The sequence below is a fragment of the Aegilops tauschii genome, chromosome 2, assembly GCF_002575655.3.
Source record: "Aegilops tauschii subsp. strangulata cultivar AL8/78 chromosome 2, Aet v6.0, whole genome shotgun sequence".
NCBI lineage: Eukaryota > Viridiplantae > Streptophyta > Magnoliopsida > Poales > Poaceae > Aegilops > Aegilops tauschii.
This window is the reverse complement of record NC_053036.3, coordinates 60,468,800-60,486,441: the sequence shown is the minus strand read 5'-3', so window position 1 is coordinate 60,486,441 and position 17,642 is coordinate 60,468,800.

Genomic DNA, 17,642 nt, shown 5'->3' with positions numbered 1-17,642 from the left:
CAAGGATAGATCTAGGTATTGCCATCTTTGGTTTTCAACTCTTTAGCGGAATCAAGCTCGAATCTGGGAGGTTCTTTACGTTTCCCTTCATATTCTGAAATTTTTAGATCTAAAGAATCCAATCGCTTATTGCAAAGAGTAATCAACATATTCATGCGGTGAATATTTCCGCTAACGTTCTTAAGAGGTTCAAGAGACTTCTGTAAAATCTTAGTTACTTCGCAATTTTTTTCAAAAACTTGTGTCTCTTCCTGGGTAGGATGAGGCCCCTTTTGTTGAGGTAGTGTTCCTACTATACCTTCTATAACTTCATGCGCAATATGGGGATCAATTTCAATAAAATTGCCTTTGGCAACGCAATCCAAGAGTTGTCTATGAGACATATTTAATCCAACATAAAAATTGCGAAGCAAAATTCTCAGGTTCACTTCAAAGGTAGAATTATGGTAAGACTCCATTATTCTCAACCAGGCATCTTTTAAGTTTTCTCCTTGTCTTTGTTTGAAGTGAAAGACTTCAAACTCAGGGGACAACGGAGTAGATAAGGGACTAGCCATAACAACAAGCAAACGGAAAAGAGGCGAACGAAAAAGAGAGGGCGAATAAATCGGCAAGGGTGAAGTGGGGGAGAGGAAAACGAGAGGCAAATGGCAAATAATGTAATGCGGGAGATAAGGGTTTGTGATGGGTACTTGGTATGTTGACTTTTGCGTAGAGCTCCCCGGCAACGGCGCCAGAAATCCTTCTTGCTACCTCTTGAGCACTGCGTTGGTTTTCCCTTGAAGAGGAAAGGGTGATGCAGCAAAGTAGCGTAAGTATTTCCCTCAGTTTTTGAGAACCAAGGTATCAATCCAGCAGGAGGCTACACGCAAGTCCCTCGCACCTACACAAACAAATAAATCCTTGCAACCAACGCGATAAGGGGTTGTCAATCCCTACACGGTCACTTACGAGAGTGAGATCTGATAGATATGATAGGATAATTTTTTTGGTATTTTTATGATAAAGATGCAAAGTAAAATAAAAGCAAAGTGAAAAGCAACAGAAATAACTAAGTGTTGGAAGATTAATATGATGGAAAATAGACCCGGGGGCCATAGGTTTCACTAGTGGCTTCTCTCAAGAGCATAAGTATTTTACGGTGGGTAAACAAATTACTGTTGAGCAATTGACAGAATTGAGCATAGTTATGAGAATATCTAGGTATGATCATGTATATAGGCATCACGTCCGAGACAAGTAGACCGACTCCTGCCTGCATGTACTACTATTACTCCACACATCGACCGCTATCCAGCATGCATCTAGAGTATTAAGTTCATAAGAACAGAGTAACGCCTTAAGCAAGATGACATGATGTAGAGGGATAAATTCATGCAATATGATAAAAACCCCATCTTGTTATCCTCGATGGCAACAATACAATACGTGCCTTGCTGCCCCTACTGTCACTGGGAAAGGACACCGCAAGATTGAACCCAAAGCTAAGCACTTCTCCCATTGCAAGAAAGATCAATCTAGTAGGCCAAACCAAACTGATAATTCGAAGAGACTTGCAAAGATAACCAATCATACACAAAAGAATTCAGAAGATTCAAATATTATTCATAGATAATCTTGATCATAAACCCACAATTCATCGGTCTCAACAAACACACCGCAAAAGAAGATTACATCGAATAGATCTCCACAAGAGAGGGGGAGAACATTGTATTGAGATCCAAAAAGAGAGAGGAAGCCATCTAGCTAATAACTATGGACCCGAAGGTCTGAGGTAAACTACTCACACTTCATCGGAGAGGCTATGGTGTTGATGTAGAAGCCCTCCGTGATGGATGCCCCCTCCGGCGGAGCTCCAGAACAGGCCCCAAGATGGGATCTCATGAGTACAGAAGGTTGCGGCGGTGGAATTAGGTTTTTGGCTCCGTTCTGATCGTTTGGGGGTACGTAGGTATATATAGGAGGAAGGAGTACGTCGGTGGAGCAACGTGGGGCCCACGAGGGTGGAGGGCGCGCCCAGGGGGTAGGCGCGCCCCCTACCTCGTGGCTTCCTGGAAGCTTTCTTGACATAGGGTCCAAGTCTGCTGGATCATGTTCGTTCCGAAAATCACGTTCCTGAAGGTTTCATTCCGTTTGGACTCCGTTTGATATTCTTTTTCTGCGAAACTCTGAAATAGGGAAAAAACAGCAATTCTGGGCTAGGCCTCCGGTTAATTGGTTAGTCCCAAAAATAATATAAAAGTGAATAATAAAGCCCAATAATGTCCAAAACAGAAGATAATATAGCATGGAGCAATCAAAAATTATAGATATGTTGGAGACGTATCATTGGGGCGGGATGCTTTTACACGCTTCCAAGCTATACCTCATTACGGGTATACGAAGCTCAAAATGCCCGGACCAAATGGTATAATCACTCTCGTAAGTGATCCGGACATAGCACTCCGCGCTGAAAACAAAACCGCATCCCTGGCCCTGGAGGCGCAATCCGAAGCGTTCGTGGCCGAAGAATTAACCGCACTACGCTCCACGGTGGACAGGGACGATGTGATCCTCGACAAACTCCCCAAATCCACCTCATTCAAACCAGCAGAAGAAATAGTCAAATTCTAGGTCCACCCAACGGACCCCAAGAAGACAGCATCTATCGGAGCTCAACTGAACCCAATAGTTGACGCCGCACTACGAGAATTCCTGCGCGAAAACTAGGACATATTTGCCTGGCACCCTTCGGATATGCCAGGAATCCCACGCGGGTTGGTCGAACATAGCCTCAACATATTAAAGGGATTTAAACCAGTCAAGCAAACACTACGGCGCTTTTCCGAACCCAAGCGACAAGCCATGGGGGAGGAGCTGGCCAAGCTCATCGAGTCCGGATTCATTAGAGAAATCAAGCATCCGGACTGGATGGCAAACCTGGTGATGGTACCAAAGAAGGATAAATACTGGCGCCTATGTGTCGATTTCAAGGACCTCAACAAGGCTTGCCCTAAGGATCCTTTTCCCCTCCCCCGCATTGATCAAATCATTGACGCCACTGCAGGACACGACTCACTGTGTTTCCTCGATGCATATTCCGGATACCATCAAATCAAAATGAAGGAATCCGATCAAGCTGCAACAGCATTTATTACCCCATATGGGCCATTCTGCTTCAACACTATGCCCTTCAGGCTCAAGAACGCCGGCGCGACATACCAACGCATGATTCAAACATGCCTGGAGAAACAGATCGGCAAAATGGTAGAAGCTTACGTCGATGACGTCGTCATCAAAACTAGGCATGTCGAAACACTAATAGACGACTTACGTCTTACGTTTGACAACCTTCGGGGATATGACATTAAGCTCAACCCGGAAAAGTGTGTCTTCGGCGTCCTCGCTGGAAAACTGCTGGGCTTCATCATTTCCAATAGAGGAATCGAAGCAAATCCGGCTAAAATCCGAGCTCTATCACAGTTGGCTGCACCAACAGACCTCAAACAGGTCCAAGAGCTGGCAGGATGCGTGGCAGCACTAAGCCGCTTTATCTCCAGACTAGGAGAAAAGGCACTACCGCTCTATCGCCTCTTACGGCGCACTGATAACTTCGAATGGACAGACGCGGCAACTGCCGGACTGGAGGAAATAAAGACCCTCCTAGCAAGCAATCCAATCTTGGCCGCACCAAACACAGGTGAACCCATGTTGCTATACATATTGGCAACACATCAGGTGGTGAGCGCCGTGCTCGTCGTCGAACGAGAACAGGACAGACACAAATTCCCACTTCAAAAACCAGTATACTACGTATCTACTATTCTCACACCATGCAAATCTCGGTACCCCCACTACCAAAAGATAGCATACGCGGTCTTCATGGCATCCCGCAAGCTACGACACTACTTCCAGGAGTGTTCAATCACGGTGGCTTCTGAGGTCCCACTCAATGACATAATAAACAACCGCGATGCCACGGGACGTATCGCCAAATGGGCCATAGAGCTACTTCCATTCGACATAACATACAAGCCACGTCGAGCCATCAAATCTCAAGTACTGGCCGACTTCGTCACCGAATGGGCAGAGGCCGAACTCCCTAAAGAGTATGGCGCATACTCCAACTGGGTCATGTACTTTGATGGCTCCAAAATGTTGGCAGGACTAGGAGCGGGAGTCGTATTAACATCCCCCACCGGAGACGTCGTCCAGTATGTACTCCAGATATTATACACAGACTCCAACAACGCAACCGAATACGAGGCCCTACTGCATGGTCTTCGGATGGCCACATCCATGGGCATACAACGCCTGGAGGTGCGCGGGGACTTGAACCTCGCGATATCTCATATAAACGGCGACTTTGACGCGAAAGATCCAAAGATGGCAGCTTATCGCAATGACGTATTAAAAATGTTGGCTCGGTTCGAGGGACTTGAATTTCATCACGTTGCCCGAGAAAGCAATCAAGCAGCGGACGTCCTGGCCCGCATTGGCGCTAAGCGCGACCCCGTCCCACCTAACATCTTCCTGGAAAGGCTCTTCAAGCCATCCGTGGTGTGGCAAGGGGAGGGCGGCGACCACAGTTCAGATCCGAACACAACCTCAAATCCCGAACATACAGACAGTGCCAAGGGCTCAGCCGCCGAAATAACACCGTCGGCCCATCTCATCATGGCAGTCATTGCCCCATGGACCGAACCCTTCTTGGCCTACATTAATAGGCAGGAGCTTCCCGATGACTAGAATGAGGCTCGCCACATTGTCAGGCGTTCGAAGGCCTACAAGGTTCACGATGGAGAGCTCTACAAGAAAAGCACTACCGGAGTACTTCAAAGATGTATCTCCGAAGAAGAGGGGCGGCAGCTTTTAGCGGAAATTCACGCTGGCCTCGGAGGACACCACGCCGCAGCTCGGGCCCTTGTTAGCAAAGCCTTCCGCACTGGGTTTTATTGGCCGACAGCCCGAGCGGACGCAGAGGACCTTGTCCAACGCTGCGTCGGATGCCAGCTCTTCGCCAACCAAAGCCACATGCCCCCAACCACCTTGCAAACTATCCCCATTACTTGGCCTTTAGCGGTCTGGGGCCTGGATATGGTTGGACCCCTTAAAGGGGGAAGCCATAAGAAAAAATACCTGTTGGTTATGGTGGACAAGTTCACTAAGCGGATAGAGGCTAAACCGGTCAAAACGGCTGAGTCCGGCCCGGTGATTGACTTCATATCCGGTGTTGTGCACCATTATGGTGTCCCACACAGCATCATCACCGACAACGTCTCTAATTTCACAGCCGACGAGGTAAAAACCTGGTGTACTAATCTGGGTATTAAACTCGATTATGCCTCCGTCTACCACCCACAAACCAACGGTCAAGTCGAACGAGCCAATGGTCTTATTATGAGCGGCATCAAGCCCAGACTAGTGCGGTCTTTGAGAGAATCAGACAAGCACTGGGTTGAGGAGCTCGACTCCGTACTCTGGGGGCTGCGGACCACGCCCAACCGTACTACCAGATACACACCTTTCTTCATGGTGTATGGCGCAGAGGCCGTATTGCCCTGCGATATCATCCACGACTCACCCCGAGTGCATATGTACGAAGAGAGAGAAGCCGAGCTCGCTCAGCAGGATGGCCTAGATGCTCTGGAGGAGGAACGCGATGTCGCAAAAGCCCATTCTGCATTCTACCAACAGCAGGCTCGAAGATACCAAAGCAGAGAAGTATGGGCCAAGACCTACAATGTTGGCGAACTCGTTCTACGCCTGCCGGAGAAGAAAAAGGACAAACTCAAGCCCAAATGGGAGGGTCCCTTCATAGTTGATGAAGTTCTCACTGGAGGAGCATACCGTCTTCGTGATGCATCAGACAATCACCTCGAGCCGAACCCCTAGAATGCGGCCAGACTCCGAAGATTCTATGCCTAGCACCGAACTCCTTGTTCGTCTCCTTCCACCCTGTAGTTTCCATTATTTTTTCTCTCTTTTTTGATTACTTTTTCATTCTTCACTTTAAAGTTTTGGTACGGCTAGACCACACACCGCCAGCACATACGTATTTAAAATATGTATGCCCATTATACCTGGGGGCTTCTTGGACAAAAGCTTTTTATCGTTATTCCTCAAGCATCAAGCTCTCCACATATGAGTTCTTCCATATGTACCTTTTCTTCGCCACTATATGCATCGATATGACTTAAGTTTTGGCCAAGCTGGGTTGCCTGGCTCCTGTGCTTATGCCCTACGTTCCCGTTAGATCGGCTAGGGCATAAAGGGAGCACCTCTGCGATTGTTACTGCAGGGTCATCCGGATGTGTACCTCAGACTGGGTGAAGCCGAAAGCTAGCGTTCTTAAGGGAATATTCGGTCGGTGAATTAAAGACGTCCTTGCAATTGGTCCATTAGTAACCCCCAGAAGTTACATACACTGTGATTTTTCCATCACAATTCGGACATGTACATTAATACATGCACACCCAGGTAAAGGAACCCTTAACGAAACTATTCTCTCTGGAAGATGTTTCTTACGATCTCAATGTAATATAACATAACTAGCAGAATACAACTTGTCTGTTCAAGCAACAATGACCCCTACGCCTAGTTTTCCAGACATACCCCAACCTATTCGGCTGTGAGGGTATTCGGAAACACTCCGCACCCTTGGGTCCGGAGGTTGAAGCGACAAGGTCTGCCATGACAAATGCTATACAATTCAGCTAGAATTACATAGGGTAAGGAAAGTACATAGTCACTTGGACTCAAACACTTCACCCTCTATACCGTCCAACAGGCGGTCCAACTTACAATCCTGTTGGGAATATTTGGCGGCCACCTCTACTTGGTCTTATACTAAACTAACGGGAATTTCTTCCCCATTTGACCCTAGTGGTCCAACTCGGGCCATGTGATTCGGATCCAGCTTGGTATATCGCGTTTTCACCATGGCCCAGGCCTCTTGTGCACCCTCTCGGCAGGCTGATATCTTCCATAGTCAGATACGTCGCCGCGCTCCCTTGAACAGCTCTACAAGCTCCTCCATACTTCCTAGAGGGGAGTCGGACGGCCATAAGGCCTTGGCCACGCTCCGCATGGCTAGCCGAGCATGCTCGTGCACTTGTGACAACCTCTGCAGCAGATCACTCGATGATCCGGACACCTCCTCTTCAGGACGGCCCGTTAGTACACCTGCAAGGATGAATATATCAGTCCCATTTATCTCCGAGCTACTTCACAAATAGTTCGAACACATACTGAAGATACCGGCCCGTAGCTTTTTGTTCTCCTTCACGGAATCGGCTAGCTGGGCTCGAACATCTTTCAACTCTTCACCCAATGCAGTGTTGGAATCCTGTAGCTTGTTTTTCTCATCTCTAACGCGGGTCAGCACACGCTCGCCTGCGGCGTGTTGCCTTTTCGCCTCTTTTTCTCCCTCTTCGGCAACCTTCAACTTCACTTCAAGTTGATCAGACGGCCGTATAATGCGAAATCAGCAGCAACATTAGCGCAGTGAGTACACAATTATTGTTCCTCGGTGGAGGGGAACAATACCACATGACGACTTCTTCAAGTTTCCCAGCTAGGCGGTAGCAGCTTTTAGCTGCGCCCGACACTGCTCCAGCTCTTAGACTAGCAGACCATTCTTCTCTGCGAGGACCTGGTTGTTCAACGATCCTTAAATCAGTTGTGCCAACTGCTTTTAGTCTCGGGGGCTACGGGCATATGGCTATCCTTTTTTGACAAAGAAAACTTACCCGCACATCTGTCAGATATTGCCTTGTGGATTTTCTAAGCCCGTCTCGAGCAGCCCAGATGTATGCGTCGCCCGATCTAAAGGCATTGAATGCCTCGTTCGAGAACTTCGGGTCTCGTAAAACAGCCCTGCAGCACCGATGATTCATGGCGCTCTCTACCTCCGAGTTGGTAACAGACATATTGTCCGAACCCTCGGCCGAAGGGCAGTTCGGCTTTGTTCCCACATCGGCCCCCGTCTCCCCGACTAGACCTAAATCCTGGTTGTTGGGAGCGCGGCCGGCCGGGCCCCCGGATATAGTTCGGCGAACCTTTTTCCTGTATCCAAATAAACGCACAAGTCACAGACAGGTATGGTCGCTGAGAAACATATTTTTCCATACCTCCTCAATGAAGGCCCGGCCGCGTTCTCACAGGCCTTCCTCTTTGAAGGCTTGCCCGGCGCAGGAACCGATCTCTTCGGAATCGCCGAACGCCTCCCCTGTGGAGCATGATACAGTGCGGTGGGTAAGGCAGGACAAAAGCACCATTGTAGAGAAGGCGTTTCTGGATCACTTACATGTGAAGCAGGGAGAAGGCCAGGGTAGTCGGCGGTGATGGCCACTTCTATGCCGTCATAGCTCGCCTGGTAAAAAACACCTTTGTGAGTATCACGAATATGTCCGGATCCTCTTCAAACCCGGGATCAAGCTCCTGGTTGTGGTTCTCCGGCTATGGGGCAGGACTATAAAGTCCTTCGGTGACCTTCCGCCAGTGCTGTCATAACAGGCGGATTTGAAATTTGTCAAAAATAATCCGGAAGTGAAATGAGTGAAGCAGAGGGGTTGAGGCTTACCCAACTGGGAGGATTATACATAGAATACCCATCTCTGCACTTAATACGAAGAAATTCCTCTTCTTCTCCTTTAAACAGCTCGGCCAATATCTTGGACAGGGCGGCGGAGGTGTCCGGCCCTTTCCGGCCGCAGCGGGAGGCGTCATCCTCTCCGTTATAGTCCCACATTGGCAGCCCTCTGTATTGAAGTGGCTGAACCCCTCGCACTATGGAAATCGCCATAACTTCGACTATTGTAAGTCCGGACTGAGCGAGAGTCCTTATCTTGTTCAGAAGCTGATGAACTTAGGCTTGCTGGACGGTGATGGGTTGGATGAGATTTATCATGTAATTGAGTTAGATTTGTTAGGGTTTGATCCCTAGTATCCACTATGTTCTGAGATTGATGTTGCTATGACTTTGCTATGCTTAATGCTTGTCACTAGGGCCCGAGTGCCATGATTTCAGATCTGAACCTATTATCTTTTCATGAATATATGTGAGTTCTTGATCCTATCTTGCAAGTCTATAGTCACCTACTATGTGTTATGATCCGGCAACCCCGAAGTGACAATAATCGGGACCACTCCCGGTGATGACCACAGTTTGAGGAGTTCATGTATTCACTATGTGTTAATGCTTTGGTCCGGTACTCTATTAAAAGGAGGCCTTAATATCCCTTAGTTTCCATTAGGACCCCGCTGCCACGGGAGGGTAGGACAAAAGATGTCATGCAAGTTCTTTTCCATAAGCACATATGACTATATTCGGAATACATGCCTACATTACATTGATGAATTGGAGCTGGTACTGTGTCACCCTATGTTATGATTGTTACATGATGAACCGCATTCGGCATAATTCTCCATCACCGATCCAATGCCTACGAGCTTTTCACATATTGTTCTCCGCTTATTTACTTTTCCGTTGCTACTGTTACAATCACTACAAAACCCAAAAATATTACTTTTGTTACCGTTACCGTTACTCCCATATTACTTTGCTACTAAATACTTTGCTGCAAGTTATCCAGGTGTGGTTGAATTGACAACTCAACTGCTAATACTTGAAAATATTCTTTGGCTCCCCTTGTGTCGAATCAATAAATTTGGGTTGAATACTCTGCCCTCGAAAACTGTTGCGATCCCCTATACTTGTGGGTTATCAAGACTATTTTCTAGCGCCGTTGCCGGGGAGCATAGCTCTATTCTTTGAGTCACTTGGGATTTATATCTGCTGGTCACTATGAGGAACTTGAAAGACGAGAAAACACAAATTTATCCCTCAACTACGAGGGGAGGTAAGGAACCGCCATCTAGCTCTGCACTTGATTCACCTTTTGTTTTGAGTAAGCTTGCGACACCTAAACCTGCTTCTGCTATTAATTCTGATATGTCGCATGTTATTGATGATGCCACTTCTGTTATGCATGATACTTATGATGAAACTGCTTCTATGCTTGATACTACTGTGCCACTTGGTGAATTTCTTGATGAATAACTTGCTAGGGCTAGAGAGAATGAAATTATTGAAACTGATAATATTGATGAAAGTGATGATGAAGGCTCTCCCAATAAATATGAATTGCCTATTGTGCCTGAGGGCTATGTTATGGATGAAGAAACTGCTAGAGACTTTCTTGCTTGCAATGATAGGAATGATCTTAAGAAATTATTAGCTAAGCTGAAACAAAAAACTCTAAATGCTAGAATGAAATATGATCCTGCTTATGCTACTTCACCTATCTTTGTTACTGATAAGGATTATGAATTCTCTATTGATCCTGATATAATTACTTTGGTTGAATCTGATCCTTTCTATGGCTATGAATCTGAAACTATTGTGGCACATCTTACTAAATTAAATGATATAGCCACCCTGTTTACTAATGATGAGAAAACTTGCTACTATTATATCCTCAAAATATTTCCGTTCTCATTAAAGGGTGATGCTAAGATATGGTTTAATTCTCTTGATCCTGGTTGTGTGCGTAGTCCCCAGGATATGATTTATTACTTCTCTGCTAAATATTTCCCTGCTCATAAGAAACAAGCTGCTTTAAGGGAAATGTATAATTTTGTGCAAATTGAAGAAGAGAGTCTCCCACAAGCTTGGGGGAGGCTTCTCCAATTACTTGATTCTTTGCCTGATCATCCTCTCAAGAAAAATGAAATACTTGATATCTTTTATAATGTACTAACCGATGCTTCCAGAGACTACCTGGATAGTTGTGCTGGTTCTGTTTTCAGGGAAAGAACACCGGATGAAGCTGAAATTCTATTGAATAATATGTTGACAAATGAAAATAATTGGACACTTCCTGAGCCAATTCCTGAGCCTATTCCTAAACCAACTCCGAAGAAGAGGGGTGTTCTATTTCTCAGTCCTGAAGATATGCAAGAGGCAAAGAAATCTATGAAAGAAAAGGGTATTAAAGCTGGAGATGTTAAGAATTTACCACCTATTGAAGAAATACATGGTCTTAATTTACCGCCTGTTGAAGAAATATATGATCTTAATCCATCACCTATTGAAGAAACACATGGTCTGGATAACCCTACACAGGTAGTGAAGGTAAATTCTCTCTATAGATATGATAAAGCTAAAATCCCTCCTACTAAGTTTGCTAGCCATTGTGTGGATGAGTTTGATAACTTTATGGTTAAGCAAGAAGATTTTAATGCTTATTTTGGTAGACAATTAAAACAAAATTCTTATATGATTGAACACTTGGGTGATTATATGTCTAGAGTTATAGGTGAACTTAAACTCATTAGTAAACATGCTTCTATGGTCACCACTCAAGTAGAACAAGTACTTAAAGCTCAGAATGATTTGCTTAATGAATTGAATAGTAAGAATAATGACTATGCTGTTAGAGTGGCTACTAGAACTGGTAAAATGACTCAGGTACCTTTGTATCCTGAAGGCCATCCTAAGAGAATTGAGCAGGATTCTCAGAGAAATAATATTGATGCACCTAGTCCTTCTAAAAAGAAGAAAAAGAAAAATGATAGGACTTTGCATGCTTCTAGTGAACCTGTTGTAGACACACCTGAGAACCCCAATGATATTTCTATTTCTAATGCTGAAACATAATCTGGTAATGAACGTGAACCTAGTGATAATATTAATGAAGATGTTCATGTTGAGGCTCAACCTAGTAATGATAATGATGTAGAAATTGAACCTGTTGTTGATCTTGATAACCCACAATCAAAGAATCAACGTTATGATAAGAGAGACTTTGTTGCTAGGAAGCACGGTAAATAAAGGGAGCCATGGGTTCAGAAACCCATGCCTTTTCCTCCCAAACCATCCAAGAAAAAGGATGATGAGGATTTTGAGCGCTTTGCTGAAATGATTAGACCTATCTTCTTGCGTATGCGATTAACTGATATGCTCAAAATGAATCCTTATGCTAAGTATATGAAAGAAATTGTCACTAATAAAAGAAAGATACCGAAATCTGAAATTTCCACCATGCTTGCTAATTATACTTTTAAGGGTGGAATACCTAAGAAACTAGGAGATCCAGGAGTACCAACCATACCATGCTCCATTAAACAAAACTATGTTAAAACTGCTTTATGTGATCTTGGAGCCGGTGTTTGTTATGCCTCTCTCTTTATATCGTAGACTTGATTTGAATAAGTTGACACCTACTGAAATATCTTTGCAAATGGCTGATAAATCAACTGCTATACCTGTCGGTATTTGTGAGGATGTGCCTGTTGTGGTTGCAAACGTTACTATTTTAATGGACTTTGTTATTCTTGATATTCCCGAGGACGATAGTGTGTCTATTATTCTTGGAAGACCCTTTTTGAATACTGCAGGGGCTGTTATTGATTGCAACAAAGGCAATGTCACTTTTCATGTTAATGGTAATGAGCATACGATTCACTTTCCGAGGAAACAACCTCAAGTCCACAACATCAACTCTATTGGAAAAATTCCATCGATTATTTTTAGAGGTTGTGAATTTCCTCTACCTACTGTCAAGAAGAAATATGATATTCTTATTATTGGGGATGTTCATATCCCCGTTGAGGTAACATAGTGTTATTCGAAATTTCCCCGGTTTCATGTTACTCGAAATGAGTTTGTTAACAAGACTTGATCAACCTTGTTAGTAGATTCCTTTTGATGAGCATGAGATGGATGAAGTTAGAAAGCACAACCTTCTGTACCCTCCTTTTACTTTCTGTTATTTAGTTGAAATAAAGTAAAATTAGTATTTTCTGTCTGTTTTCTGAATTATCCGTGCAATATAAAAATACCCCGAAAATAAAAGTTCTCAAATGCCCTGCCAATTTAATATGATTTTTTCTGCAATATTTGAGAATATCTGGCACTAAGAACACAGCAGGGGGAGCAAGCACCTGGCCACGAGGGTCCAGGGCGCGCCCCCCTGCCTCATGGGCCCATGGTGGCTCCTCTCCACTTATTCCTGCACCCACACACTTCTTCTTCCTCCCAAAAAAATCACTATCCAGCTCAAGCACGAGTTCTAGCTCATTTTGCTGTGATTTTCGATCTCCTTGCTCAAAGCACCTCTCACAAAACTGCTTTGGAGGATTGTTCCTTGGTATGTGACTCCTCCATTGGTCCAATTAGTTTTTTTCTAGTGCTTTATTCATTGCAAATTTGTGCTGCCTAGGTGACCATGTTCTTGAGATTGCATGTCAAATTTATATGGTTCCAAGTAGTTCTAATGCATGATATAGGCTCTTGGCACTTGTAGGAGTAGTTGCTATCAATTTTGTTGAGCTTGGTTCACTTTTATTTGAAGTTACTAAAAAATTCAGAAATTTTCAGAAAACGATGAAGAGATTTTTGAGGGGCTCATCGAGCCGAAGCTCGAAGGAAAAGCAAAGTGAAGAAGCAGAGAGGCCCAAATATAATCTGCCTCGCACCACGGAGGTTCGGCCGTGTGAATGGCCTTTCGATGATTTCTTGAGAGCAGCCGAGATTTATGATGATTTTTATGAATTGGCTGAGAATGCAGGCCTCACCGACTTCCTCCGCGACCAACGCGAATAGTATCTCTTACTCACCAATACTTTTGTGCAAAACTTCTACTGTTATCCTAAGGAATCACCTCCTTCAGTAGAGTTTCATTTATATGATGTGGTTAAGAAGATGTCACTATATGAATTTTGCAGGGTTTGCAAAATACCTTTCGAGGGTAGCTAGAGGAACCACATCGTAAAGATGTGGACGGGTTTATTGATACCATTACTGTAGGGGAAACTAGGAAGGTTTCCGATGCAAGAATCACTAGCATACATTTTCCTATTTTACGCTAGTTTGCAATATTTGCTAGTCGTTGCATAATTGGTCACGGAAACTGTGGAAACCTTAGTGTTCCTGATATTATTATTTTGTTCCATGGTTTATTCTGTGATGACTCTGTTAGTATGGCTGGTATTATTGCCAAACGGTTAAGTCTGAACCGTACAAAGGGCCCCATCTTTGGAGGTGTCTATGCTTCACGCCTCGCTGCATATTATAACATACCTATTAGGCACTATGAAAAAGAGGAAAAATTGCTGCCCACTGTTTATTTAGATTATAAGAGTATGGTAGTGCATGATTTTATTGTTAAGAATAGGGAAAGGGCGCTTAAATACAAATTGTTCTTTGATAAACATCACCCAGAGACTATTACCTTGCCTGCTCCTTCCTTGTTTGATTTATCTACAGGCCAGTATCTCGTTCCGTTGGCAGCCATTCACGCCTACCGGAACCCTGCATCAGCCACAGAGCCAGAGCCGGAACCACAATTTGATCCTCCACGACAGTCTAATTACCAGTGGGATCCGGAGGTGATTGCCAAACAGTGGCAATCAGGGGCTTCTTCATCACAGTACGACCCCAACTACAACTTTGGGTATCCGCCAGGCCATCCGTGACAATAGACCAACTTAGGCCAAAAGCCTAAGCTTGGGGGAGTACGTATTTCCCCACCGACATTACATTTATGTTCACACATTCATTGCTAGATGTAGGTGCTCATACTCTTTCACTATAATATCCATGCTAGTTTATTTTCCTTTTTCTTGCTTTCTTCTTGTGTGTTTGAAAAACCTTAAGAAAACAAAAAAAAATTAGTAATAGCTTTTAGTTAGTTTACTTTTCTTGCTGTAGTAGTAATAATTAAAAGAAAACCCAAAAATATTTCCTGTTCTTCTTTTGCTTGTTGGGAGCTTTCCCGTGTAAATAGTTTTATTTCTTTTCTTTTCTTTGGGGGTCGATAGGAGAAGACCATGATTAAATTGTTGAAGTGGCTCTTATATGCATTATTGTTGATTTAACCAAGAGCCCATATTGCCTTGTCTTCTCCTGTTTATTGAATGCTCGCAGATTCCAGCTTAGTCCAATGCACGTGCACTATTATTATTCACATCGCTCGGTCGTGCAAGTGAAAGGCAATAATGACGATATATGATGGACTGATTGAGATGGGAGAAGCTGGTATGAACTCGACCTCTCTTGTTTTGTAAATATGATTAGTTCATCGTTCCTGATTCAGCCTATTATGAATAAACATGTTTGCAATGACAATTAGAGATTATAGTTGCTTATGCATGCTTAATTAGCTAGGAGTTTATAATGTTTTACCTTGCGTGCCAACATGCTATTAAAATGGTTGTGATGTGGTATGATGGGGTGGTATCCTCCTTTGAATGATTTAAGTGACTTGACTTGGCACATGTTCACACATGTAGTTGAAACAAATCAACATAGCCTTCACGATATTTATGTTCATGGTGGATTATATCCTACTCATGCTTGCACTCAATGTTTATTAATTTTAATGCATGTTCATGACTGTTGTCGCTCTCTAGTTGGTCGCTTCCCAGTCTTTTGCTAGCCTTCACTTGTACTAAGCGGGAATACTGCTTGTGCATCCAATCCCTTAAACCCCAAAGTTATTCCATATGAGTCCACTATACCTTCCTATATGCGGTATCTACCTACCATTCCAAGTAAATTTGTATGTTCCAAACTCCAAACCTTCAAATGAAATTCTGTTTTGTATGCTTGAATAGCTCATGTATCAACTAGGGATGTCCATATCTTCCATGTTAGGCGGGTTATTCTCAAGAGGACTGGACTCCGCTCCTCACTCACGAGAAAATGGCTGGTCACCGGGATGCTGATGTCTACTACACAACCTTCTTCTTGTAGACGTTGTTGGGCCTCCAAGTGCAGAGGTTTGTAGGACAGTAGCAAATTTCCCTCAAGTGGATGACCTAAGGTTTATCAATCCGTGGGAGGCGTAGGATGAAGATGGTCTCTCTCAAACAACCCTGCAACCAAATAACAAAGAGTCTCTTGTGTCCCCAACACACCCAATACAATGGTAAATTGTATAGGTGCACTAGTTCGGCGAAGAGATGGTGATACAAGTGCAATATGGATGGTAGATATAGGTTTTTGTAATCTGAAAATATAAAAACAGCAAGGTAACTAATGATAAAAGTGAGCGTAAACGGTATTGCAATGCGTTGAAACAAGGCCTAGGGTTCATACTTTCACTAGTGCAAGTTCTCTCAACAATAATAACATAATGGATCATATAACTATCCCTCAACATGCAACAAAGAGTCACTCCAAAGTCACTAATAGCGGAGAACAAACGAAGAGATTATGGTAGGGTACGAAACCACCTCAAAGTTATCCTTTCTGATCGATCTATTCAAGAGTCCGTAGTAAAATAACATGAAGCTATTCTTTCCGTTCGATCTATCATAGAGTTCATACTAGAATAACACCTTAAGAAACAAATCAACCAAAACCCTAATGTCACCTAGATACTCCAATGTCACCTCAAGTATCCGCGGGTATGATTATATGATATGCATCACACAATCTCAGATTCATCTATTCAAACCAACACAAAGTACTTCAAAGAGTGCCCCAAAGTTTCTACCAGAGAGTCAAGACGAAAACGTGTGCCAACCCCTATGCATAGGTTCATGGGCGGAACCCGCAAGTTGATCACCAAAACATACATCAAGTGGATCACGTGATATCCCATTGTCACCACAGATAAGCACGGCAAGACATACATCAAGTGTTCTCAAATCATTAAAGACTCAATCCGATAAGATAACTTCAAAGGGAAAACTCAATCCATTACAAGAGAGTAGAGGGGGAGAAACATCATAAGATCCAACTATAATAGCAAAGCTCGTGATACATCAAGATCGTATCACCTCAAGAACATGAGAGAGAGAGAGAGATCAAACACATAGCTACTGGTACATACCCTCAGCCCCGAGGGTGAACTACTCCCTCCTCGTCATGGAGAGCGCCGGGATGATGAAGATGGCCACCGGTGAGGGTTCCCACCTCCGGCAGGGTGCCGGAACAGGGCCCCGATTGGTTTTTGGTGGCTACAGAGGCTTGCGGCAGCGGAACTCCCGATCTATTCTGTTCCCCGATGGTTTTAGGGTATATTGATATATATAGGCGAAAGAAGTCGGTCAGGGGATGAGGGAGTCCTGGATTAGGGGGTCCTCGGACAGCCGGACTATATCCTTTGGCCGGATTGTTGGACTATGAAGATACAAGATTGAAGACTTCGTCCCGTGTCCGGATGGGACTCTCCTTGACGTGGAAGGCAAGCTTGGCAATACGGATATGTAGATCTCCTCCCTTGTAACCGACTCTGTGTAACCCTAGCCCCCTCCGGTGTCTATATAAATCAGAGGGTTTAGTCCGTAGGACAACAACAATCATACCATAGGCTAGCTTCTAGGGTTTAGCCTCTACGATCTCGTGGTAGATCAACTCTTGTAATACTCATATCATCAAGATCAATCAAGCAGGAAGTAGGGTATTACCTCCATCGAGAGGGCCCGAACCTGGGTAAACATCGTGTCCCCCGCCTCCTGTTACTATCCGCCTTAGACGCACAGTTCGGGACCCCCTACCCGAGATCCGCCGGTTTTGACAGCGACATTGGTGCTTTCATTGAGAGTTCCACTGTGTCGTCACCATAAGGCTTGATGGCTCCTTCGATCATCGGCAACGATGTGATCCAGGGTGAGGTTTTCCTCCCCGGACAGATCTTCGTATTCGGCGG